At 46.4% G+C, this 24,971-nt stretch overlaps 1 long non-coding RNA gene across 1 annotated transcript in view; it reads right to left on the bottom strand.

Moving 5' to 3' along the window:
* Window positions 1-6,435, bottom strand: part of LOC309612013 — a 53,732-nt gene extending 47,297 nt beyond the window's left edge. Inside the window, exon 1 of the long non-coding RNA XR_014234886.1 lies at window positions 2,735-6,435. This is a non-coding gene — a long non-coding RNA (uncharacterized lncRNA). The remainder of the gene's footprint in view (window positions 1-2,734) is intronic.
* Between the last annotated feature and the right edge of the window lie 18,536 nt (window positions 6,436-24,971).

Raw genomic sequence — 24,971 nt, forward strand, 5'->3', positions numbered from 1 at the left:
CTGCACGGCTGCCTTTGTCAACAGATGGCTGTCCTTTGACCCAAGGCACCTGTAACTCTTGGCCTCATCCTGTGGCTGAGAGTAGCTCAGCAGCACCACCTCCAGGAGAAGACGGGGAAGGTTAAGGAGGGTGTACTTACCTTCTTTTTCAAGTAGGTACTCGTATCTCACTAGCCAAAACCTAGTTAGTTACAGGGCCGCATGTAGCTGCATGGGAGGTGGGAACCAGGCTGTAGCTGGGCAGCTGTGTGCCCTTCCAACACTCACACAGAGAGAACTCGTTATTACAAAGAAGACAGGGAGAATGGATATTAGGGGATGGTAACCATGCCTACCATAGTGTGTATTTTTTTCTGATTAAGAAATCTATCCCCCCAAGAAATAGGACTTTAAGTGTGTTTAAAAATTAAGATACATCAAAATTGACTTTTTCTGTATGTACAGTTCCATGAATTTAAACACGCTTTTGATCTGCAAACCTCCACTACAATCCCATCACCTCAAAGACTCTCTTGTTCTGCCTTGCCCAAGTCACACCCTCTTCCTGACTCAGCCCCTTTTCTATAATCCTGAATTCAATTTGCTAATCTTCTGTTGAGTAGTTCTGCACCTAAATTCATGAGAGATATTGGTCTACAGTTTTAATTTTTTGTATTGTCTTTGTCTGGTTTTGATAAAACTGGCCTCATAAAATTAGTTGGGACATTTCCTTCCTCTTCTATGCCCTGGAATAGATTGTGTATGTTTAATGTTATTTCTTATATTTTTGGTAGAATTTGCCAGTGAAACTATCTTGGCCTGGAGATTTCTTTTGTGGGAGGTTTTTAACTATACATTTAATTGATTTTATAGTTATAGAACGATTTAGGTTGTCTATTTCATCTTGGTTGAGTTTGGATAATTTGTGGTTTTCAAGGAAGTGGTCCATTTCATCCAAGTTGTTGAACTTATGCATGTGGACTTGTTCATAGTGTTTCTTTATTATCCTTTCAATGCCTATGGGGTCTGTGGTTGATTCTCTTTTAAACACACTCCGCAAAGAGGCATGTTAAGTTCCTTCTTATGACTTCTCAACTTGCTGGTGACATTCTCTTATGGTCTTTGGATTTTATACGTCTTTAGGGATTATAAATGGATTTGCAACAGGAATGGCATCTTTAGTCTAGATACCAAACATAGGGTGATGGCTGATTTCTCTGGTATGTGGGCTTTTTGCTGCTGTCAGGCCCCCATTCCCCAGCCTGGGAGAGATCCCACCAGCTAGCTCCTAGAAAAAGACTGACACAAATTTAACCACTTCTTTTCAGTTCTTCCACCCTTTACTTGAACCTCCTCCTCCTACCGGAGGAAAGAGATGAAAGCACAGTACTTCTCTCTTAGAAACTCCTCCATCTTACCTTAATATTGTTTTCAAGTCCTTATTTAGCATTTTGGAGAGAAGCTTGGAAGAAAATAGTAATTTTGTTATCTGTTGTTATTCCTTCTAGGGAGTTGATTATCAGAATAGTTAAGCCTGTTTCCTATAGTGAGGAAGGGGTGTAGGGATTGCCTTCCTGTTACAGATCAAGAAGCTGTGTTCCTTTAAAGCAGGCATCATTTATAGAAAGCCTACAATATACCTGGCTGTTATAGATTTTATCTTTATAGCTAATAATATCAGGGTGGGGATTCTTATTTTCATTTCATGGACCAGAACAATGAGGCTAAGAGATGTTCAGTTCAAGGCCTTTTCATGCTTCTGGCTGGCTGGCTGACCCTGAGAAAATGACTTAATTAGTAATTAAGTCTCAGTTTCCTCATTTGTAAAATGAGGATAATAATATAACTTAACTTATAGGGTTGGTTAAGGATTAAATACGTCTAGCACATAGTAAGCATTCAATAAATTTTGCCATCATCCTTGTTGCTATAATTATACCATGTATTATTTATTTGAAACTTTTCTATAAGAAAGCATGTTCTGGGCTTCCCTGGTGGCGCAGTGGTTGAGAATCTGCCTGCCAATGCAGGGGATGCGGGTTCGAGCCCTGGTCTGGGAAGATCCCACATGCCGCGGAGCAACTAGGCCCGTGAGCCACAACTGCTGAGCCTGCGCGTCTGGAGCCTGTGCTCCGCAGCAAGAGAGGCCGCGACAGTGAGAGGCCCGCGCACTGCGATGAAGAGTGGCCCCCGCTTGCCGCAACTAGAGAAAGCCCTCACACAGAAACGAAGACCCAACACAGCCAAAAAAAATAAAAATAAATAAATTAATTAAAAAAAAAAGCATGTTCTGAACTTGTACTAAATTTTCCTTAAAATTCATGATTATTGAATATTTTAAAAAAATAAAGCCATTTGCTTTCAATCAGGAAAATCTTGACTAACCAGAACTACACCAATTAATCCCAAAGTTAACCGTTTTTTTGTTGTTGTTGTTTTGCTTTGTTTGTTTTTTGCTACCTTCAAACCAGGTTAATAAGAACTGAGCAGGGCATATTTAAAATGACACCCTCAGCCTTCTATGGAGAAAGCAGCCTTCTCTTCCTGCCCACGTTCTTGGTCCTGGGTTGACCCTGGCTGCTCAGAGCCTTCAGCATTCCAGACAGACTTGCTTGAGTGCATTAGGTTCACCAAGGCAGGAAACGGGCTAAGATATTGTGCAAGATGGGATTTCTGTTCCCATTTCTCTCCTCTCTTTTGCCATGCGATTGCATTGCTTCTCAATAGACTGGGTAGAGCAGACTTTCTCACTTACCTGGGCGTGGCCATGTGACTTGATTCAGCCAATGAAATGTGAGCAAGTGTGATGCTGGCAGATGCATTATGGTTTTGCTTGGATGCTTGGCTTCTGCCATCTGCAATAAGAAGAATACGCCTTGGGTGGCTGTGGCCATGTGGAGACACGCAGAGTAGACTTGAACTCCACCTGTGGCTCGGAGTCAAGCCCAGCTGATCCCAGCAGAGCCAGGGAGCCTGAGGCCGCTGAGCAAGGAAAGGAACATTTGTTTTAAGCCACCAAGATCTTGAGATTGTTATGCAGCAAAACTACTTACATGTACCTTGGTGAATTTTCAACAAAAAGAATTAAAACCTATTGAATACGTTGATAGTAGGGAGTAGGTATTTCACACACACAACTTGTCAGGAAATCCATTTAACCACGTAAAGACTATAAATTGACTCCACAGCACTCAGGTGGATGACACATCAGGTGTCTTTACATTGTGTAAATTCACTAAATCACCTTTAGGGTTGATGGGAAATTCCATCTCAGTCATGTCTTGGAGGACCCCTCCACTTGGGTGGTAAGGAGACACTAGTGCTTTCACAGCCCAGGAAACTGGAGGATGGCTTCTGACTGCTGCTCTAAGGTATCTTGTCCAAGGCCAGTGGGGAGCATTCTGATGGTGCAGCCCCATTTTCTTCCTTTGCTCTGAGATTGTCTTGGCATCACTGCCAAGGCCCCAAGCAGTGGAACCTACAGAAGTTCTCACACTTTAATGTGTACATGAGACACATGGCCATCTAGTTAAATAAGATTTGATCCAATGGGTCTGGTAGGGGCCCCAGATTCTGCATGTCTGATGAGTTTCCAGATGATGGTCATTGCTGTTCATGGACCACACTTTGGTAAAAAGGCCCTAGAGTCCAGGCTCCCTCGGCCCTCCAAGAAGCCATCCTTCCCTATGGGCACTCTGAATATTTGAGGGTCAGGTCTCCAGCACATGTGGACCACCCCCCTCACCAAACTGCTTATTAATCCCACCCCCCAAGATTGAGCCATACCTTCTGCCCTGTGTCACTCATTCATCAGAAACTTTCCCTTTTCAGATAAAGAGCCCCGTAAGACTTAGAAATCAAAGGCTGGATCCTTCTCTCCTTTGGCCAGGGCATCACATATCTCCAGGACTCAGAGGCCTGGCAAAGGAAAAAAGAACTCTACTGGCACTGATAGGAAGAACGAGACTGAATTAATATCTCATAAACCATCCAGTTACCATGGGAACAGCCCACTCCCTAGACTGCCGGGGAGAGGATATGGTCCCGGAGATAGATGCTTGTCTCGCCCTGTAACCACACGTCAGCTCAGAATTCTGGGTCCTCTTACTTTCAGGGGTCCTGAAAATCCTGGTTTTGCCGCTTTTAATCAACAGACTTGCAGAGGAAGGGAGGACCAGTGGTCAGGAAGCTAGCATGTCAGTCACACCTCAGGGCCCTAAGCAAGGCTGACAGAAACCCAGCCTGCGGGGCTGCCTTCCCAGTCCCAAGAATTTATGGCCAGGAATCCATTCTGAGTGCTTGGGTTATTTGTTAAATGTTTTGAGTTTAACAGGCTCCTTGGGAGATAGCTTTGCAAGCACGCATTTGGGGTGCCCACTCTTATAGGTCTCATTTTTCCTGTGATTTTCCCAATAAAGTATGCTATGAATTCAACAAGAGTACAAGGACACTTTTCAAATATTGGTTTAAGAACCTCACTCCTGTGTCAGGTAAAATATCCTTCTGTCAAATTGATCCATGGCTGGTTTGCATGGGAATTCCAAGAGGCCAGTTTTATTTTACCAAAACGTTAGGGGGAATTCATCCTGGTGGGATGATAGTGGTGCTGGGTTCCAGCCCTGCGGAGACCCAGTGACGATCTCTCGAAGAGGCGGGCGGTGTGGGGAGACGTCAGGTACGGGATCAGGCTAAAGGCAAGATCCCCAAATAGCTAAGGGTGCCTTTGTGTCTTTTCTAGATCTATTTTTTTTTCTCCTCCTCCTTCCCTTCCCTCTCCTCCTCCCCCTCCTCCAGGTTACACAGCTACTTAGTGACATGGGTTACCCCAGAGGGGTTGGCTTCAGTCTCCTGACCCTCCCACTCCCTGCGCTACCACTTCTAAAGTGTATTTGTGCCGTCACTCTAAGAATATTCTCTGTGTTTCAGCAGAGGAGGAAACCCAACCCAGTGTTTCTCAAAACTCGCTGTGCATGTGGATCCCCCAGAAGCTTGTAGAAAGGTAGATTCTGATTTGGTAGATCTGAAGCAAGGTCGAGATTCTGTATTGCTAACCAGCTCTGGGGTGATGCCACGGCTGGTGGTCCACAGGTCACAGTTTGATTGCAATGCCTGAATCTACTGTCATTAACTGGTGGAGCTCTTGGGTGAAAGGGATTCAGAACCAGCCCCTTCTCAGCGGTGATGGGAGCCGGGGATCTGGGATTGATGGGTATGCCGTCCACGGGTCGGGGAGGAGATGCATGGTGCAGTGCTGGGTTTGCCATTCCACAATCGGACAGTCTCCGAGTTCCCTCCCATGTCAAAGCTGCTAAGGGTTTATCAATCATTCCAGCCTGACCCTAAGGTAGTATGGTGGGTAAATTATTATGCAGCTCTAGCCCACTAAGTAAGCATCAGAGCCGACTGCCCATGTGTTATGATCCGAGGAGAGCCAAAATGTGTTTCCTCAACTCCTAACTTTCACCTCCTTTAACCCAGCCTCTTAGGCCCTACTTGGCCAATGTTTGACAGTTTCCTTTCTCAGTAAAAATGCAGAGAATGGGATTAAAATGCAGGGTGGCGGGATTAAGCTGTTCTCAGTCAGGAACGTCACGGTGTGAATGAGTCTATCAGCTCTTCTCCACAAACAGGAATCTTGGCGACCCAAGGAGCCCGGTCGCCTGAGTTCTAGTGCTGACCCTGCCGCCAACCTGCTGTGCAGCCTTACAGAGGTCCCTCGACTTCCCTGGGCCTCAGCTTCCTCTCATGTACAATGAAGGGGGTCAACCAGGTGGGCACTGAGGTCTTCTGGGCTTTGACAGCTCAGTATTTTATCAGAAACAGCACGAGGGGAACTGAAGAGGGGCCCTGACATGGACTTCTGAGGTGCAGGGAGGTCTGAATCACTAGCATGTGTGTCACAGGCCCGTAAAATGGGACTTTTAATTCCTCAATGAGATGCTGTACGTTAGGGGCACACGGTCAGAACACAGTGACCATTAGCGTCATTATCACCTTGCACGTGACCCTGGTGCAGGTCAAGTGGAGTCACAGGCGAGCGACCCCTGCCCACAGAGGTCCTTGAGGAGTGGGGACGGGGCACAGAGTGGGAAGGTCACCTGCAAACAGGGGTCCAGGGAAAGACACAAAGCGCCAAGCTCCGATTTTGCCTCAGGCCAGCCCTGCTTCCGGAATTCCCTCCCCAGGTCTTTACATTTCTCTCCTTTTCCAATCAAATTTTACCTCCGGTTAGAGATATTCAAGTAAGTTATTCAGATAATTGAGGCTAAACATATCCGACCGTCACCAGAAATATCCGGGTGCTGACGTCCAGCGCGGCCCCAGTTAAGCCCTGATCCCCCGGGGCTCTGGGTGACGCGTCTCCAGCTCACTCTCTGTTGTTTGTCTAGAGACCAGCGCCGGAACTCTCTGCTGCGGAGCGTCACCGCCCTCCCCCGCTTCTCCACTCCAGCTCTTCCCCCCTCCCCCGGCCCCTCCCTCCACCTCCCCTGAGCCGCCGGCAGCCCCGCCCAACCCCTATACCTCCCCCCACCGTGTCCCCACCCCCTCCCGTCTTTGAGGCAGAAGCTCATTAGAGAGAACAAAGAGGCGCTTTCCTACTGTATCCGATGCTCTAACATGTCCCTGGGTTTCATGCTGCTTGAAAGCATCCCCTTTGGACTTGCCCCAGCTCTTCTGTCGCACTCCTAGGACCAGGTTGGCCGAATGCACAACCATGAGGGAGCCGCCATGCAGAGCCATGCAGGGCTCTCGTCACTCCGAGGCCCTCTGTGGGCCCCTCTGGGAGCTGGGGGGTGCGCTCCCGCCTGTGTGCTGGGGGTACCTTTGGGAGGACGGGGTGTGCAGCAGGCACAAGGAGGCGGTGGGGTAGCGAAGCCAGGCCATCTCAACGCGGCAGCAAGAGTCCAGTATGCTCACAGCACAGTCGGAAGCAATCAGCTCGCTGCCTGGGAGGCCACACCAGCTCTTGACCCTGTCCGCCGAGTTGCAGAAGCAGGAGGTGCAGGGGCTGCACCGCTGTGCTGTTTTCCTCCCATCGCATCCAGCTCAGCATCAAGCCTGTTTCTGAGCACAGATCCCCACCCTCATCTGGATACTCCCCGTCCAGCTGTGAGCTAATTTCATGTGTCAACCTGGCTAGGCTATGGGACCCCGGTCTTGGACAAACACCAGCCTAGACGTGGCTGTGAAGGTATTTCTAGATGAGGTTCACACTCATATCAGGAGACTGTGAGTAAACCAGATTACCCTCCATAATGGGCGTGGACCTCATCCAATCAGCTGAAGGTCTTAATAGAAAAAATACTGAGGTGCCTGGGGGAAGAAGGAATTCTGCCAGCTGATGGTCTTCAGACTTGAACTGTGACATCAGCTCTTCCCTTGGTCTCCAGCCAGCCTGCCTGGCAGATTTTGGACTTGTCAGCCCCACAGTGGCATGAGCCAATTTCTTAAGATAAATCTCTCTATATCTATCTATCTATCTATCTATCTATCTATCTATCTATCTATCTATCTATCTATCTACCCATGTATCCATCTATCTACCTATGTATCCATCTATCTATCATCTATGTATCCATCTATCTATCTACCTATGTATCCATCTATCTATCATCTATGTATCCATCCATCTACCCATGTATCCATCTATCTACCTATGTATCCATCTATCTACCTATGTATCCATCTATCTATCATCTATGTATCCATCTATCTACCTATGTATCCATCTATCTATCATCTATGTATCCATCTGTCTACCCATGTATCCATCTATCTACCTATGTATCCATCTATCTATCATCTATGTATCCATCTGTCTACCCATGTATCCATCTACCTATGTATCCATCTATCTATCTACCTATGTATCCATCTATCTATCATCTATGTATCCATCTGTCTACCCATGTATCCATCTATCTACCTATGTATCCATCTATCTATCTACCTATGTATCCATCTATCTATCATCTATGTATCCATCCGTCTACCCATGTATCCATCTACCTATGTATCCATCTATCTATCTACCTATGTATCCATCTATCTATCATCTATGTATCCATCCGTCTACCCATGTATCCATCTACCTATGTATCCATCTATCTATCTACCTATGTATCCATCTATCTATCATCTATGTATCCATCTATCTACCTATGTATCCATCTATCTATCTACCTATGTATCCATCTATCTACCTATGTATCCATCTATCTATCTACCTATGTATCCATCTATCTATCATCTATGTATCCATCCATCTACCCATGTATCCATCTATCTACCTATGTATCCATCTATCTACCTATGTATCCATCTATCTATCATCTATGTATCCATCTATCTACCTATGTATCCATCTATCTATCTACCTATGTATCCATCTATCTACCTATGTATCCATCTATCTATCTACCTATGTATCCATCTATCATCTATGTATCCATCCGTCTACCCATGTATCCATCTATCTACCCATGTATCCATCTATCTACCTATGTATCCATCTATCTATCATCTATGTATCCATCTGTCTACCCATGTATCCATCTATCTACCTATGTATCCATCTATCTATCATCTATGTATCCATCTGTCTACCCATGTATCCATCCGTCTACCCATGTATCCATCTATCTACCCATGTATCCATCTATCTACCTATGTATCCATCTATCTATCATCTATGTATCCATCTGTCTACCCATGTATCCATCTATCTACCTATGTATCCACCTATCTATCTATCTACCTACCTATGTATCTATCTATGGAGAGGTAATAATGTAACATCCACAGACATCCTCTTTGAGAACCTGACTAATACACTGTCTGAAGTGGCCACAGAGCCCCAGGGGAACAACCCAGAGATGAGGCCGGTGCCAGACTGATGAGGACTGTTTTCCTTCATCAGTCTGAGGAGTGATCAGACACTGTTGCTTACAATTCTGAGCAGACTGGGCGCGGGGCTGCATTTTTGTCTTCCTGACATTGTGCTATGTCTAAGGGCAGTCGGGGTAGAACTGTGTCATCACAAATTCCCAGCTGGGGGTATGTCCTGGGTGTCATTTTCCACATCAAGCTTGAAGACCTAGTTCATCTTAAAACTGAGCTGATTCCTCACTTTCCTTCCAGAGAAACCCATCAATACCTCTTCCGGGGTCCTGAGGAACACCACCAAATCGAAGCCTCTTGGGGATTTCTATTTGTCAAATGGTCTTTTTCCAGGAGGAGGGCAGGAGAGGCAGGGTCCAGTCTCCATCGGGAAGTATGGGTAGGCTTCTGTGCATCCTCGTTTCTCCATCTGTAAAATGGGCACAGCGCTGGCCCCGTCATCATGGGAGTACAAGGATTGTGTAGAGAGAGGACCAATCATAGCAATGTCCTCCTTCCTCCTCCTCCTTTCTCCCTCCTGCTCTCTTTCCACTGCTTGCTTTCAAGGGATGAAAAAGGCTCCCCCAGGACTAAGCTGGTAGCTAGCAACTAATACAACACATCAATTTCAGCTAAGGTGTGAGACTTGTAGGGCAGCAGGTTTTAACATGTTCGCCTTGCCTCTTCCCCCACCTTGCCAGTGCCCGAGTAATTCTAGACCCCCTGCAAGGTCTGGAAGTGGGTGGGAATAATCCTGCTCACACTGAAAAGGAGCCCAAGGATGGCTGATGGGAGACTCTCAGGCACTGTGGTGAGACCCAAGAGGAAACGTTTTTAAGGGGAATGGGGGCTCTCTGCACCCCTCAAACCACACGTCATAGGTCAAGGGCCAAGAGACTTGGGTACTAATCCCAGCTCTGCAGTTAACCTTCTAAGTGAACTTGGACAGGTCACTAAATAGGTCTAGGCCTTAGAGCCTTAGTCTCCTTTTTGTAAAATGGAGATGTTATTACACACACACATTTTTTGGCACCAGCATTTTTCAAATGTATTTAGGATCACCTGCCTTGAGTCCCCTGAAGTAGGTGTTAGCATACAGACTCCTTGACCTCATCCTGAGTTTTACTGAATTAGATGTTCTGGGGCCAGGAACCTGCATTTTTAACAAGTGTTCCAAGTGATTCCCACATTTTGTCCCAATCATTCATGTTTATGTGATTCCACCCACTGAGACGATGACATACCATCTAGTTTCTAGTTCTAATGGAACAGTGAAGAATTGTTCACACACAGGCCGCCTCCTCCTTTTTTCTTTTTTAATTTAAAATGTCAATAGCTTTATTTGAGTCCACAAGGGAAAATTGTATTCAGAGAATTTGCTCTTTTGAGCAGAGGAACGTGGTGGTGGAGTGATTGGGAAATGTCTCCACCGTGTCCAGGCCATTGTCAATGGGACACTGCTGCCCCTTCATCAAACGGTAGAGTCTACTTCTTTCCCCCTGGAATCTAGGCTGCTTTGTGATTGCTTTGGCCAACAGGATGCAGGGAAAGTGCTGTGTGCCCATTCCAAGCTGAGGCTGGAAGAGGTCCTGCCCAGTCTACCCCCTTGGCTCCCTGCCACTGCCCTGTGACCAGACCCAGGCTGGCCTGCTGGAGGGAGAGAGACCATAGGAGGGAGAGCCCAGCTGGCTCAGCCATGGACATTCTAGAAGTTTACAGCCAGAAAGCAGCTAATCCCCAAGCAAACATGGCAGTGCAGTCAAGACCGGCAGAGCTGCCTGCTGGACCCATGGCTGACTGCAGATGCTCTACTGAGTCCAGAAGAGCTGCCTCACTGATGTGTAAAGTGTAGATTTAAAATATAGGTTGTACTATGATTCAGGTATGGTGAGGCAAACAGAGCGGGAGATGACTGCCATTGAAAAGAGAGTTTGTTATACTTACAGATCCCAAGAGAAGGGGGCCCACCACACTATGGTGGGGTCACATGGGAAAGCACCAGGGTCGGTCAGGAGCTGGGGGGAAGTGAGCAAGAGGCGCTACTGTGGTTTCCATGGAAGGAATGATTGAGGCAGGGTGATCCAGCTTAGGATTTGCTAGTGCGAATAATTTCAGTGGGCTCTGGGGCATGAGGGCTGTCTCTACTTGTCTGGTACCTGGCCCTGTGGTGGTTAGGGCAGAGGACAGTGGCCCAGAGTGTGGGAGCCCCATAAAGATGGTGGTCAGGATGTGGGCTCTGGATTGGTTGGTTTGCATCTGAAAGGTACACGTGCAGGTGAGTCACCTACTGTCTCTAGGAATTAGCCAACCTGGGAGGGGCGGTCCCTGCAGGGTCAGCGAGGAGGCCCCAGACCTCAAAGCATCAGTGAATAAAAGGCACGGACTACTCAGCTGTGAGTAACAGCAAATCAATATTTCTTTAAGCCATTGAGTGTTGAGGTCGTTGGTGATGCGGCAACAACTGATCCCTGCAAATATGGATGAGAACATTGGCAATGAAAGGGCTGCTGATGACACAGTACCTGAGCATGTTTCTAACCTTTCCTTCTGAAACTAAAACCCGGGCAGCAGGGAGAAGCGGGGTGGGCTGGAGTGGTCCAGCGGCCCTGGGTAACTCGCCCCCATTCTAACGTATCTAATTTGCTGATGATCTTCCCAACTCAACTGTTCCAGGAAATTCTGGATGGTGTTGTCAACGGCTACTTCCCCGTGTCAAGCCCCACTGTTCCCTCACCCTCCTCTCTCCCTGCAGAAAGCGGTGGTGGTCCAGGCTTAAACATCTGCAAAACCAACACTAAAAGCCCTCACTCATGGCTCTCAGGAAGTTGTTTCTTAGAGCAGAGATTGTCTAGGAGGTGGGTGTCTAGCCGCAGATTTCATCCCAGTCAGGGACATGGAAGGAGCCATGTATGCTGGTGTGGAAAAAGCCTAGTCAACATTACAGAAACATTTAGTATTATAAAGTAGATTCTAAAAGCTATTAGTCCTTGCAGTGTAAACGACCCAAAGTAAAGCTCAATAGAAGTTTTTTGGGTGAAGGAAATAGCAAATGTATAGTGATTTTCAGCTGGGGACCTTTCAGGATTTGAGGGTGGGGTGGGAACAGGGTGAGATTCGTACATTCACAAGAAGGGGCCTGCGTTATAAAAGTTTAGAAGCTCTGTCTTGGAGGACTGTATGGTACACTGTGTCCCCTTCACAGCAAGGTTTGAATGGTCTCCCTATGAGGACAATGAATGGGGTTTTAACAATGGAAATAATAACTGTGTCAGAAATAGCCTGCAGTTGCTGTGACTCAGAGCTCTTGCCTTATTAACATCCTGGAAATGCACTAAAACCCATTAAAAAACCCTTTTGCAGATTCCTAATTAAGAAAATTATATTTCGAGGTGGTAGATTTAATGGAACTGAAAGCAAATACCAAACTTGGTCAAAATTAATCAAGTCCCCTGAACATTCCTGGCAGATCTCTCTGAAATGGACACATCACGCAAATCACAAATGCACCTAGAAAGGAAAAACTCAGTCTCCTTTGTAGGGCATATCCCAGTTTTCCACGTCCTTCTGTGTTTCTCTTTCTGTGAGTCTCCTTTACTGCTCACACAGGACACTCACGACACTTCTGAGAGCAGCGCGTGGCAGGGTTTCCCCACACTGAACAATCCTCTGCGACAGCAGCTGGGTGTCCTACAACTTAACTTAGTTCTGACACAATACCTGGAGATAGTGTCAGATCCCACAGGTATGGGCTCAGCGCCCCCGAGACTGCTCCCACCCACTTCAGATGCCAGTTGCAAGTCACAGGCCCCCAGGTTCCTCACAGTTTCTGTCCAATTTGGCTACAAATCGGAGATTCGCATGACCTCCTCCTCAGGTTCAATTAATTTTCTAGAGCGGCTCACAGAACTCAGGGAAATGCCTATTTATGTTTACCAGTGTATTAAAGGATATGATAAAGGATACAGATGAGCAGTCAGATGAAGAAGAGATACACAGGGCGAGGTTTGGGGGAAATGGGGGTGTATCACCCTCCCAGTGTGGATGTATTTGCCAACCTGGAAGCTCTCTGAACCCCCTACTATTGGGATTGTATGGAGGCTTCCTCACGTGGGCATGATCCATCATTAACTCCATTTCCACCCCCTCTCTGGTGGATGGGGTGGGGCTGAAAACTCCAAGCTTCTAATCATGCCTTGGTCTTTCCAGGACCAGCCCCCTTCTAGGAGCCCACTCAGAGTTGCCTCATTAGAACAAAAGATGCTCCTAGTGTTTTTATCACTTAGGAAATTACAAGAGTTTTAGGAGCTCTGTGCCAGGAACCGGGGGCAGAGACAAATATATATTTTCTATCATCTCCCAGCATCCCACCCAGCTCCCACGCGGTACTCCAGGAACAAGAGTTAATGTTGCTTCCCAGGGAGCTCACTGATGTTTGGAGAGGCTTGGGCAGTTGAAAAAGGGCCTCTGGCTTTCCCACAACTAGTCGGGAAGCACCTCCCTGTGCCTGCAGACTTTCACACTGTTGACCAAAGGTTTTAGTTGAGATCCATCCCATGGGCCACTCCCGCACGAGTAGCAAGGAAGGGATGAGAATGGTGTCAGGGGAGGGAGGAATCATCACCGGGCACACAGAGGAAAAGTATAAATGAGCCAAACTATGCTTCTGAGAAGGGGGACCAGAAGGAGAAGATAGCCAGTGCCTGTGAAACCTGGTGGGCATTTCTACTGGCAAAAATCCCAGATGCTAAAGGGCGAAGCTGCCAGGCGGAGGGAGGGGGTTGGGGACAGAGTGGGGCCCCTGAAGGGCAGAAGGCACACAATGTGGAACTGGGGGTCCATGTGTCAAGCAGATAGTCTTATCCTTGGGGCCTGACTGTGTTGCGGTTTCAGGGGGAAAATCCAATTCCATGGCACTGCTCAGGGACAAAGAAGTTGTGCTCTGCACCAGTGGCCCTGGGGCGCTTGGTTTGTTCCTCACCTCCGTGTGTGATGCTGCAGGACACCTCCCTTCCCTGGGCCCAGTCAGTCCAGACCCTACAGGGAAGTTCAAGTGGTCTGTCTACTTAGACAAGCAATGAATAAGAATGCAGGGGTCATGACACAGGCAAGTGTGTGAAAGAAAAACGCACGGGGTGGTCCGTTCCCTGTGACTCATCCAGGGGTCAGGGGCAGACAACTTCCTGCCACCGTACTTCTAGACAGCTTGCCCTCGGTGAGGAGTTCACTCCAAAAGTGATTTATCTTCCTGAGTCTGCATTGCTCAGACTGTTTCTAGTATCTGCCAGTATCCCTTGAGTCAACCTGACAGGGCCCTTTCTTCTACAGAGTGAAGAGCTGGGGTGTCACCCAAGCGCCCCAAGAGCCCTCCCTAAGGTTGTTGATGGCCTTCTGCTGGGCAATGCCTGTGGCCATGTTGAAAAAGCTGACCTCCCTGAGATCAGGTTTTCAGAGTCAACTACGGTTGGAAAGAGGAAAGGAAAGGAAGTTAGAAGACAGGACGCAACAGCAAGGCATGAGTTTCATTCTTTTTTTTTTTTGATAAATGTAAAACAATGCCACTTTTCTCACTATTTTTGGTTTTATTTCTCCTAAGGAAAAATGTTCTGTTAATAAGCAATGAGTTTATCATTATCATTTTTAAATAAATTAAGAATAGTTTAGAATCTTCTTAGTTTTATTTTCTGAATTAGCGATATATGTAACCCTTAGAAGCGAAAGATCTTTGAAGTCCTCAATAACTTTTTTTTTTTTAACATCTTTATCGGAGTATAATTGCTTTACAATGGTGTGTTAGTTTCTGCTAATAACTTTTAACAGTATCAAAGAATCCTAAGACCAAAAAGCAATGAGAACTACTGGCCTAAATGATGGTTCATTGTCTTTACCCATCTCCCACAGCCAAGCAATGTGTGTTAGAAATGCTTTCAAAGTTTCCATAGTTCTCCTAAATCTACTACGTGAAGTTATAACAACATCCTCTATCATCTCTAGATGTATGCTGAGCGTGAACCATGAGCCTGGCACCATTCTACGTCTTGAGAACACAGGATCTAAATCGGAATTTGAAACTGGATTCAAATTTACATTAAAATGGGCCAACACAGGTAATTGATATAAGGACTGGAGACGTTTCTGCAGACTTTGAAGACACCACCAGGGATGGGGGTGGACCTGGGGTAGGCGCAGCAGTCCTAGATACTTGACTTTGTCTTGGATGTTGACTTTGTCTCTCGGAGCGCCCTAAGTGGCTTTGTCTGGAAGCGCCCAGGGAAAGGCCTGGGCCATCTGTTTTAAGATCAGGAGGACATTTGGTGGGCACTCTGAGAAACTTCCTCTGCTGTGGAAGGAGAGGGCTGCTTATGGATTTCTGGAGGAGGGACTGTTGTCTGATTCTCTGTGCTTGCCCTACTCAGAAAAATGTTCAGATTTCTTTTTAAGGCGCCACATGCAGGATCATTCTATTGCAAGCGATGCATATGTATCTGTTTAATTTTAACTCAAGCTCTTTATCAAAAGGCAAGTTCATTTACTCGGAGCCTAGACAGAAGGTTTTCCCAGTCCTGACACCTTGCTTATTTGCTACTTAAAGACTTTTGGAAGAAAAGAACAGATTTTTGCATTTTGTTCCCTTTCTTACTTCAGGAAAAAAAAATTTTTTTTAAACCCACACAACTGTCCTAATTGGAAAGGATTCTTGATCTATTTCATGGCAGTCTGTTTATTGCTGGTAAGTGTCCAAGAACACTTGGCCCCTAGTCCCGACAAGGCTGTTCTCCAACAACATTCCAACTTTGTTCCAGAGCTGTTGGAGCTCCACAGCAGCCTGGAAATCCCCGTGCAGGGCCGCGGATGACACGCGGCGGCACAGGCCTCCTCTCCCGGGCCTGTCCTCAGCTCCCCTTCGGGCCCACCCAGGCCGCTCTGTCACGCTAGCATTCCTGTCCCCTTCTGGAAGCTCACCCAGCCTTCGCTCTCTGCACAGCGCTGGCCCACGCCAATGTCTCCTCACTCCGCGTGTGGGCCTGGGCACTGGGAGGTCGGGGTGGTCACAGTCTAACTCTGGAATCAACCAGAGCCCCTGGGGTGGTGCGTGCACCCAGGACAACTCCAGCCTGCACAGAGCTGCTTGGGTTAAGGCCTTGCGTGATAGGAAGGTACCTGTTAAAGGGAATGAGATGGGACTGGAGCAGGGCCAAAGGTGGGGTGGTAGGGTAGGTGGAAAAAACAAGGTGTCTTCACAGACTCATTGTGACCAGATAAAGTCAGCATGAAGGATGGCCTTGGGGTTGGTGCAGGGTAGAGAAGCCACCAAGACAGTATGCAGTCATGGTGAGGATTCTTAGTGCAGGAGAGCAGAGCAGGACCCCAGAGACAGTCCAGACCAGGTGGTACACCAAGGGCCTGCCGATGTGTTCTGTGTGTGTGTGTGTGTGCGTGCGTGTGTGTGTGTGTGTGTGTGTGTGTGTGCGTGTTTCCCCTTAGTTGATATGGAAGGCTTTTGGATGATACGTGTGTTCTCTACTTTGCTGAAGCTCCCACCACTCCTGGTTGTCCCCACTGACCCTCCTCCTCACTAATGTACATTACCACATTACCTGCTGGAACAGGGGTACAGGACTCAGAGATGGGGAAGGAGAGTGATGGAGGAAGACTGGACCCCCATCATGCCTCAGGCAGCGCCTGGCTAAATGCCATGAGGAGAGCATGGAAGCTTAGCGCTGACTCCCCCAAATTATCAGATTTGGAAATGAGCACGGTGGTGGTGCTTATTTCTCCTCACGGAAATCGTACACAGCTTCAAGGAGTTTAATTTGCACTGAAATTTAGAGATGGATACAATCTGTAGACTCTAAAACATGTGTAAGGGCTGCCAAGAGCAGAAACCTCACAGGAAGAGGTACAGGAGTGTCTAGGGGCTTGTGGCAGTGAGGCTTAGAAAGTGCAAGCACAACTACACTTCCTGAAGGTGGGGTGCTCATCTGCCCTTGTTTGTGCTGGCTGGTGAAGGAACTGGAAGTCCTAAGACGGGCAGCAGGAGCCCTTGTGGACCAGGTTTGATTCAGAGAAGCTGAAGAGGCAGAACCCTATAAAGAGTCACACAATATTTTCAGAAAGCAGTCCATCTCTGTGGAAACAGAGAAAGAGAGATCCTTTGGGTTTAAGAATTCTAGAAAGCTGTTCTTGCCCCACCTCTGGTTAGAACTTCTTGCAAAAAAAAGCTGTATTTAGGAAAGTTCAACCCATATGCTCTATATGTAATGAAAAAGGAAACAGAATACTTCTGATAAAACATAAGACACAAAGAGCAGCAAATCATGTCAACAGAAGAACATGCACCAGAAAAATACAGCCCGGAAGACATAAAATTATGATCAAACATTTCACCATGAATTAGAAGCAAAACAGAACAAAAAAAACCTTAACAAAACAATTTTCTCTCTGAAGGAAAACCACAAAGCACAAAAGCAGGAACTCAAAAGATGACAAGGCAATGTGGGGGGATAAAGTAGGACTAGAAGACTCAGAAAAGAAGTAGAAAAAAATAAAGCCGTCACACAAATGAAGACAAAACTGCAAGGAGAAAAAGGGAGCAGAGTCACTGCAGAACACACTGTAAGGGAAGCAAAGGACAGAAATGTGAAATGCAAACTAAATGAAATAGAGTTAAGGAGTTTAAAAGGATTAGAGAGAAAATGACAATGATGGCAGGAAGTCTAAGGAAAACCAACATACGCAAAACTGGAGTCCCTGAAGAGATCAAAGCAACGCAATGGAACAAATATTTTTAAATGTAACTCAAAACATTTCCTAAAATGAAACAAGACTTGAATCTACTTATTGAACGTTCACAACACTTACTAGGGAAACCTGATTCAGGACAGTTACCCCATAAGACACGCCTACTCAAGTTACTGGACTTAAAGAAGGTATCCTTTGGGCAGTAAAGCATAAAAAATCAAGTCACTTACAAGGAGTGAAAAAATCAGGTGGAACTCAGACCTCACAAAAACAGCATTTCACATTAGAAGGGAATAGAGCAACATTTAGAAGATATTTAAGGAAAGTGTAAACCAAAAAGTTTATATCATCCAAGCTGTTAAACAATTCTAAAGGCTAGAGCAAACCACTTGAACATTCAAGAACTCAGAAAACATGGTTCCCATGAGCGCTTCTTGAGGAAAAGACCAGAAAATGAACTTTGGCCCACTGAGAGTCAACTACGGAAACTTTAGCCTGAAGTCTCACTGTAAGCATTGATTATATTGAGTTTAGATCCAAGAGCAAATGTAATGTGACGATTAGAGTAACAACACAAAATGTAAAGGTTATGTGCTCTGACAATGCAGAAATAGTACAAATCATAAAAACTGGGGTGGGAAACGGGTAAAGATGGCAGGAAGTTGATAACTGCCATACCTACAAAACCAGGGAGAAAAAGGAAAGAATTTAAACTAAAGAATCAAATAGTAGACATATAAATTTTTTTTAACATCTTTATTGGAGTATAATTGCTTTACAATGTTGTGTTAGTTTCTGCTGTATAACAAAGTGAGTCAGCTATACATATACATATATCCCCATATCTCCTCCCTCTTGTGTCTCCCTCCCACCCTCCCTATCCCACAGAGTCCAAAGCAAAAACTGATAGATAATGTTATTGAGTAAAGTCAGGAAGTGGAGGAACGGCAGGAGAAAGGGAAGAAAGTACATACTAATTTTATCATTGCTCAGTACTGTTTAAAAAGCAGATGTCCGAGGGGGTTATATGATGATGTGATTATAAAGATAATCAATAGAACGACATTACAAATCTTTCTAAATACCAGAACTTCTCTTCTCTTGAGGCCTTTTCTCCTCCACCCCCTTCTCCTCTCTTTTTCCTCACCCTGACCCCCCACCCCTCAGGAAACAAATAGACCTTATATGGAAATATTTTAAAACAATATATTCAGGGAAAAAAATAATATGACAGATACTCATCTATCACAGGACTTCCCTGGTGGTGCAGTGGTTAAGAATCCGCCTACCAATGCAGGGGACACAGGTTCGAGCCCTGGTCCGGGAAGATCCCACATGCTGCAGAGCAACTAAGCCCGTGCGCCACAACTACTGATCCTGTGCTCTAGAGCCTGCGAGCCATAACTACTGAGCCTGCATGCTGCAACTACCGAAGCCCACACTCCTGGAGCCTGTGCTCCACAGCTAGATTAGCCACCGCAATGAGAAGCCTGCACACTGCAATGAAGAGTAGCCCCAGCTCGCCGCAACTGGAGAAAGTCTGCGCACAGCAACGAAGACCCAACGCAGCCAAAAAAAAAAAAAAAAAAACACTCATCTATCACATCAACAGACATAAATGGGATTAACTCATATAAATGGGATTACGTCATAAAGCACAATCCAATTGTATGCTGTTTAAACACAACATATCTAAAACAGTGAACCATAATGTTTCAAAATGAAGAGGATGGACATGGTGTACTGGGCAAGCACAAACCAAAAGAAAGCACGTGTTGTCAGATTGCCTTCAAAGAAAGGGAAACTCATGATAAAAATCATTATATGGGGCAGAGGACACTAAGGGGTACGTCACACAATGAAGACAGAGGAGTTAATGAAGATCTATGTGTAAAATCACATAGCAGCAATATCCACAAGGCAGAAGTTAGAAAAGAGATAAGGACAAATAGAAACACACTGTGGTGGGAAACTTTTCAACTCTATTAATTCATGTCAGAATTTATATCAGGTAGCAAAAATAAGTAAAAATTAAGAAAGTTGATCTGACTGATACATGTCAGAATCTATCTCCTGAAAATGGAGAATTTACCTTCTTTTCAAGGGTCAGTGAAAACTGATAACATAATAGACCATACTGAAAATCTTAACGAATTCCCAAAAGTAGGAACAGTACTGGGCAAAATCCTCTGATCATATGCTCAGCCTAGACATCGATTACAAAATAGAGCAACAGAAGAGATTCTTCTATCTGGAATTTTAAAAAAGATAAACAACTCTCTCCTAAACATCTATTAGGTCAATGACAATTTAAAAAAACTATACAACAGAACCTGTGAGTTATAGCTGAAGCAAGCCTCAAAGGAAAATGTATATCCTTAAATATTTATGTTAATAAAAATAGAAAGGATAAAACAAATGATTTTAAACATCTAACTCAATTTTTAAACTCTGCTTTTTTTTTTTTTTTTTTTTTAAAAAGGGCTTTCTCTAGGTGCAGCAAGCGGGGGCCACTCTTCATCGCGGTGCGCGGGCCTCTCACTATCGCGGCCTCTCCCGTTGCAGAGCACAGGCTCCAGACGCGCAGGCTCAGTAGTTGTGGCTCACGGGCCTAGTTGCTCTGCGGCATGTGGGATCTTCCCAGACCAGGGCTCGAACCCGTGTCCCCTGCATTGGCAGGCAGACTCTCAACCACTGCGCCACCAGGGAAGCCCTCTGCTTATTTTTAAACCCAACCTTCAACCCTAATGTGATAAGATAGATGTACGAAGGTACAGTTAATGTACGATAAACAGCACATATTTAAAACGTGAAATTTGGCGAGTTGTGACGTATGTAGCCACCTGTGAAACCATCACCACAAACAAGATAATGAGCATATCCATCACCCCCAGAAGTTTCTGATGTTCTTTTGTAATCATCCCCCTCTTTTCTCTCCATTCCTGTCCCCAGTAACCGATCTAATTTCTGTCAATATAAATTTGTTTGCACATTCTAGAATCTTAAATAACTAGAATCATAAAGTATATATTCTTTTTGTCTAGCTCTCTTCCCTCAGCATAATTATGTTGAGATTCACTGGTCACAGATGTAATGATGTGATGTCTGGGATGTGCCCCAAACTTACCTGACTGGAGACAGCAGGTGGAGGTGAAGGTGAACTAAGATTGGCTACAAACTGATCATTATTGAAGCTGGATCACGAGCACCAGGCAGTTCATCACACTATTCTGGCTACTTATATAAATATTTCAAATTTTCCTTAAGAAAACGTTTTTTAAAAAATTACTTCTTCAGCTCCATCTTGCTCTTCTTGTGCTATTTCGTGTTTTTGTTTTTGTTTTTTTAACTGGGGTGTAGTTGTTTTACAGTGTTGTGTTAGTTTCTACTGTAGAGCGAAGTGGAGTTTCCTGTGCCATACAGCAGGTTCTTATTAGTTATCTATTTTACACATATCAGTGTATATATGTCAATCCCAATCTCCCAATTCATCTCACCACCAGCCCCCTGCTTTCCCCCCTTGGTGTCCATACATTTGCTCTCTACATCTGTGTGTCTATTTCTACCTTGCAAACCGGTTGCTATTTCATGTTATACTGCATGTCTTGAATTCTTGTCTATTACTATCATTCAAAGTAATTTCCCTTGAATCTACTTTCTGAGATTTTGAAGTTCAAGCTTGCTATCTGCTGGTCTCCAAAACAGTGAATCACGTCTCTTCAAAACAAAACGAAACAAAACAAATCCTCCTCCTGATTTAAGTGTTTAAAGTGCTGGTGTCTAGACATCACGGATACTCATGGCCGAGGCGGGGGACGTGTGGGACAACTAGATGTTTTGTGTCTTGTGGACACAGAGGGCAAGACCGGCATCTGATGGCCGAGACATCCCTCTGAGGGGAGACGTATGTGCAGGAGAAGCGGGGGATTTGCCAGCCAATGTGGTGGTCTTGTTTCTCAGGGGAAGGAAGTGTGAGGGAGGATTGTGGGCTGGAGGTGACGTCGTTACTATCAGTGAAATCCAGTGACTGGAAGAATTGTAAACAATGAACCATGATGTCTGCGCATTTTTTTTTTATTAAAGTGTTATTTTAAAAAGTTACGAAAACCAAAATGACCAAAAGAAACAGACCAAAAAAGCGCTCCAATTTCCTTTGGCATTAATGAGAATTTGCCTGTTAGGGAGAGCTGGTCAGCTCCTCCTTTTACCCTGAATGGCTCTCTATTTGTTCCAGTTTCCTCTCTGTGAAAAGCAGACACCATGATTTGCTTATGGTGTTGCATGTATGTCAGAGTTGGTTATCCCTGAGGGGGCTGCCTCAGTGGAATAACTGGTGGGGTGGACGGTTTACATTTCTGGCTCCAAGGGATCACTGCCCGCCGGGACTGTCCACGATGTTCCTGGGCTTAGCCATGTGACTTGCTTTGGGCAAAGGGTCGTCAGCAAGAGGGATGAAAGCAGAGGCTTGCAAAGTGGGGCTTATCCTCTTGGAAGGCTTGCTCTGGGAACCAGCCGCCATGCTGTGAAGACACTCAAGCCAGGCACGTGGAAAGACCACGTGAGTTAAACGAGAGGGCCCAGCATTCCAGCCGGCCCGGCAAAGCACCAGAGCAGAGGCACACTGGACGTCCCAGCCATCTGACTGCAAGCCCATGAGAGACCCCACGCAAGACGAGCAGAAGAAACTTCCAGCGGAGCCCCAGTCAACCCACTGAGTCATGAGAAATAATAAAATGGTTACTTTCAGCCAGTAGATCTGAGTGGCTTCTCATACAGCAGGGGTAACTGAGAGAATCTGCGTATATGTGACCGTGCAGGTCTCTGGAAAGCCACTAAAAATTTGTAGGTGAGCTGCAGCTTAAGAGAATTAGTCCCGAGAACGGAACTTCTGCAACTATTAAGATCATTATTTGCTTTCAGCACAAGGTCAGATTTAGAAAATCCCTCTCACATGGCACTTTTCTGGAACACAGCTGTTGGTGCCCAAGAGATAGCGCACTCAGAGGGGCCCAGAGAAGGTGATGCTGGAAAAGTCTGAGGTTAACATGACTGACCTCGGCTTCTCAGCAGAATAAGACACCACAGGGGAGTCAGCCCTGGGCTGCTCAGCCCGCTTCACAGAGCAAACGAGAGTTGCTCAGGGTGGTACTGCAGAGACAAGAAAACCCGGTCCAGATCCAGGGGAGGCTGCGGAGGTGACGGGACCCCTGGCCCGGGAGCAGGACGGGGACGCCGGGTCAGGGAGCTGTGGAGCTGATGGGGACGGGGCTTCACATTAGTGGGGGCTGGAGAGCCCCACCAGGGTGTGTGTGACAGCACACGCGACACCGACAGCAGGGCCCCAGTCACAGAAGGAAAAGCCCGAGAGAATGGACGCATTCCGTGAAAGCCCTGCCCTGGGCTGCACCGCATTCATCTCCCAAGCGAGTGAAATGGTTCTGGCTCACTGCAGTGGGTCCAAACAGACCCCACCCACCATTTCCTGGGTGTGGGTGCTGTGGGCAGATGCCAGGAGGAATTGAAAAGAAGTCGTGCTATTTCGGGTGTTAGGATCTGCCAGAATGCCAAGGCAGCAATATGTCTGCCCGAGTGAAATTCCCGCTCTCCAGACACTGAGTTGATCTGGGGCTCCCAGTTAGTAATCCGCCTTTCCAGGTGCTCCTCTGGGGAGTCGCTGTGTGGCCCCCTCCCTTCCACCCGCCCCTCAGCACCTGCCTCCTGCTCTGACCCTGGGCAGCCACCGGCCAGGCCCACGTTCAAGTCAATCTCCAAGTGCTTTTCACCTCCTGGGCTCTTGTGAGTGTGGGCAGGATGGGATGGTGTCATCACAGCTGTGGGCAAGGCTGATGTTTGCCAAGAAGGTTCCAGATGGATGGGCTCTGTCCCCAGTTAACTAGATCAGGAATCAAAATAGAAAACCCAAGAAGAGCGGCCAAGGGGGCCAGTCCAGGCCCGTACTGCCCACTGACCAGTGCACATCAGGAAAAGGAGGTCATCCGGAAAAGAAGGAGAAGCTATTTTGGGGAAAGAGAAGGCAAAATGGATGTCAGTAGACAAGGCAGGACAGACCTCCGGTAATACGCCTCTGTATATATATTTCATTTTGGAGAGTTTCGCCGAGCTTGGAGGCAGAGCCCTATTTTTAGTGTCTATTGTGTGAGGCTATGGCACGGGTGTGCAGAACTGCAGTTTTCTTCTGACAATGATTCCATTTTAAATAGGGAAAGAAGGTAATGAGGGCAAAAATAACTATTTTCAGGCCTCAAAATTCAGGGTGTTTGAAACAGGGTTTTCTAAAATGCCAAGCCTAGTGGAAGAACCATTTTTCCCTCTTGCCTTTCAGCCCTGGTCTCCTAACACGTGACACTCACCCGGGAGACCAGGCAGCGGTCCCGGCTTCCTCCCGGTGCCCGGCTCAGGGCCCAGCTGTCTGATTTCCAGTATTTTAACACGGGAGGGGAGAGAGGAGGAGCAGCAGGGGCCCCCGCCACCACGGAGATGCTCAAACTCTGCACCTTGGAATGCCTTGGGGGCTGCAGAGAATGCAGATGCCCAGCCCCAGCTCCACAGAGGGTCTGATTCCACTGCTCTGGGAGAGGTCTAGGAATACAGATCTGGCTCTTTTTTCTTTTTTTTTTTCAAACCAAGCATCTCCAGGGATTGGGTGTGGACAGTCCCTGGACCTCACTTTGAGAAACTTCCGCTTGAAGCCAGTGCCTAGAAATTACACTCATGAGTTCACGATCGTGGAGGAGTCTGGGAGTTTGGAGCAAGAAGGCGCTGACCGTAGGATTGGATAAGGCTGAAGGGGTGAGGGCGAGACCCCTGTGATATGGTGATTATATACATTTGGTCTTTGTCCCCTTCCTAGCACAGAGCTCCTAAAACCCTGGAAATTTCCTGAGTGCTAAGAGTGATAAAGGTGTCTTTTGTTATGTTAATGAGGTGACTTTTGGAAGCACCCAAGGAGAGAAGCTGGTTGTCACTGGAACCAACCATGTAATTAGAGGGTTGGAAGTTTCAGTCCCAACTCCGTACCACTGGGGAAGGGCTGGAGTTCAGTCACCAATGGCCAATGATTTAATCAATCAAGTCTCTGTAAGGAAGCCTCCAGAAAAACCCAAAAGGTCGGGGTGCGGAGATCTTCTGGGCTGGTGAACACATGGAGATTTGGGGAGAGGAACGCACCGGAGAGCATGGAATCTCCCAGCCTCTTCCCCAGACCTTGCCCTATGCATAAACGCTTCCCTCTGTCTGTTCCAGGTAGAAGTTATACCCTTTATAACACGCCAGTAACCTGGTTAGTAAAATGTTTCTCTGAGTTCTGTGAGCAGCTCCAGCAAATTAATTGAACCCAAGGAGGGGGTGGTTGG

Source organism: Balaenoptera borealis (genome assembly GCF_965194805.1).
Source record: "Balaenoptera borealis genome assembly, chromosome: 15".
Classification (NCBI taxonomy): domain Eukaryota; kingdom Metazoa; phylum Chordata; class Mammalia; order Artiodactyla; family Balaenopteridae; genus Balaenoptera; species Balaenoptera borealis.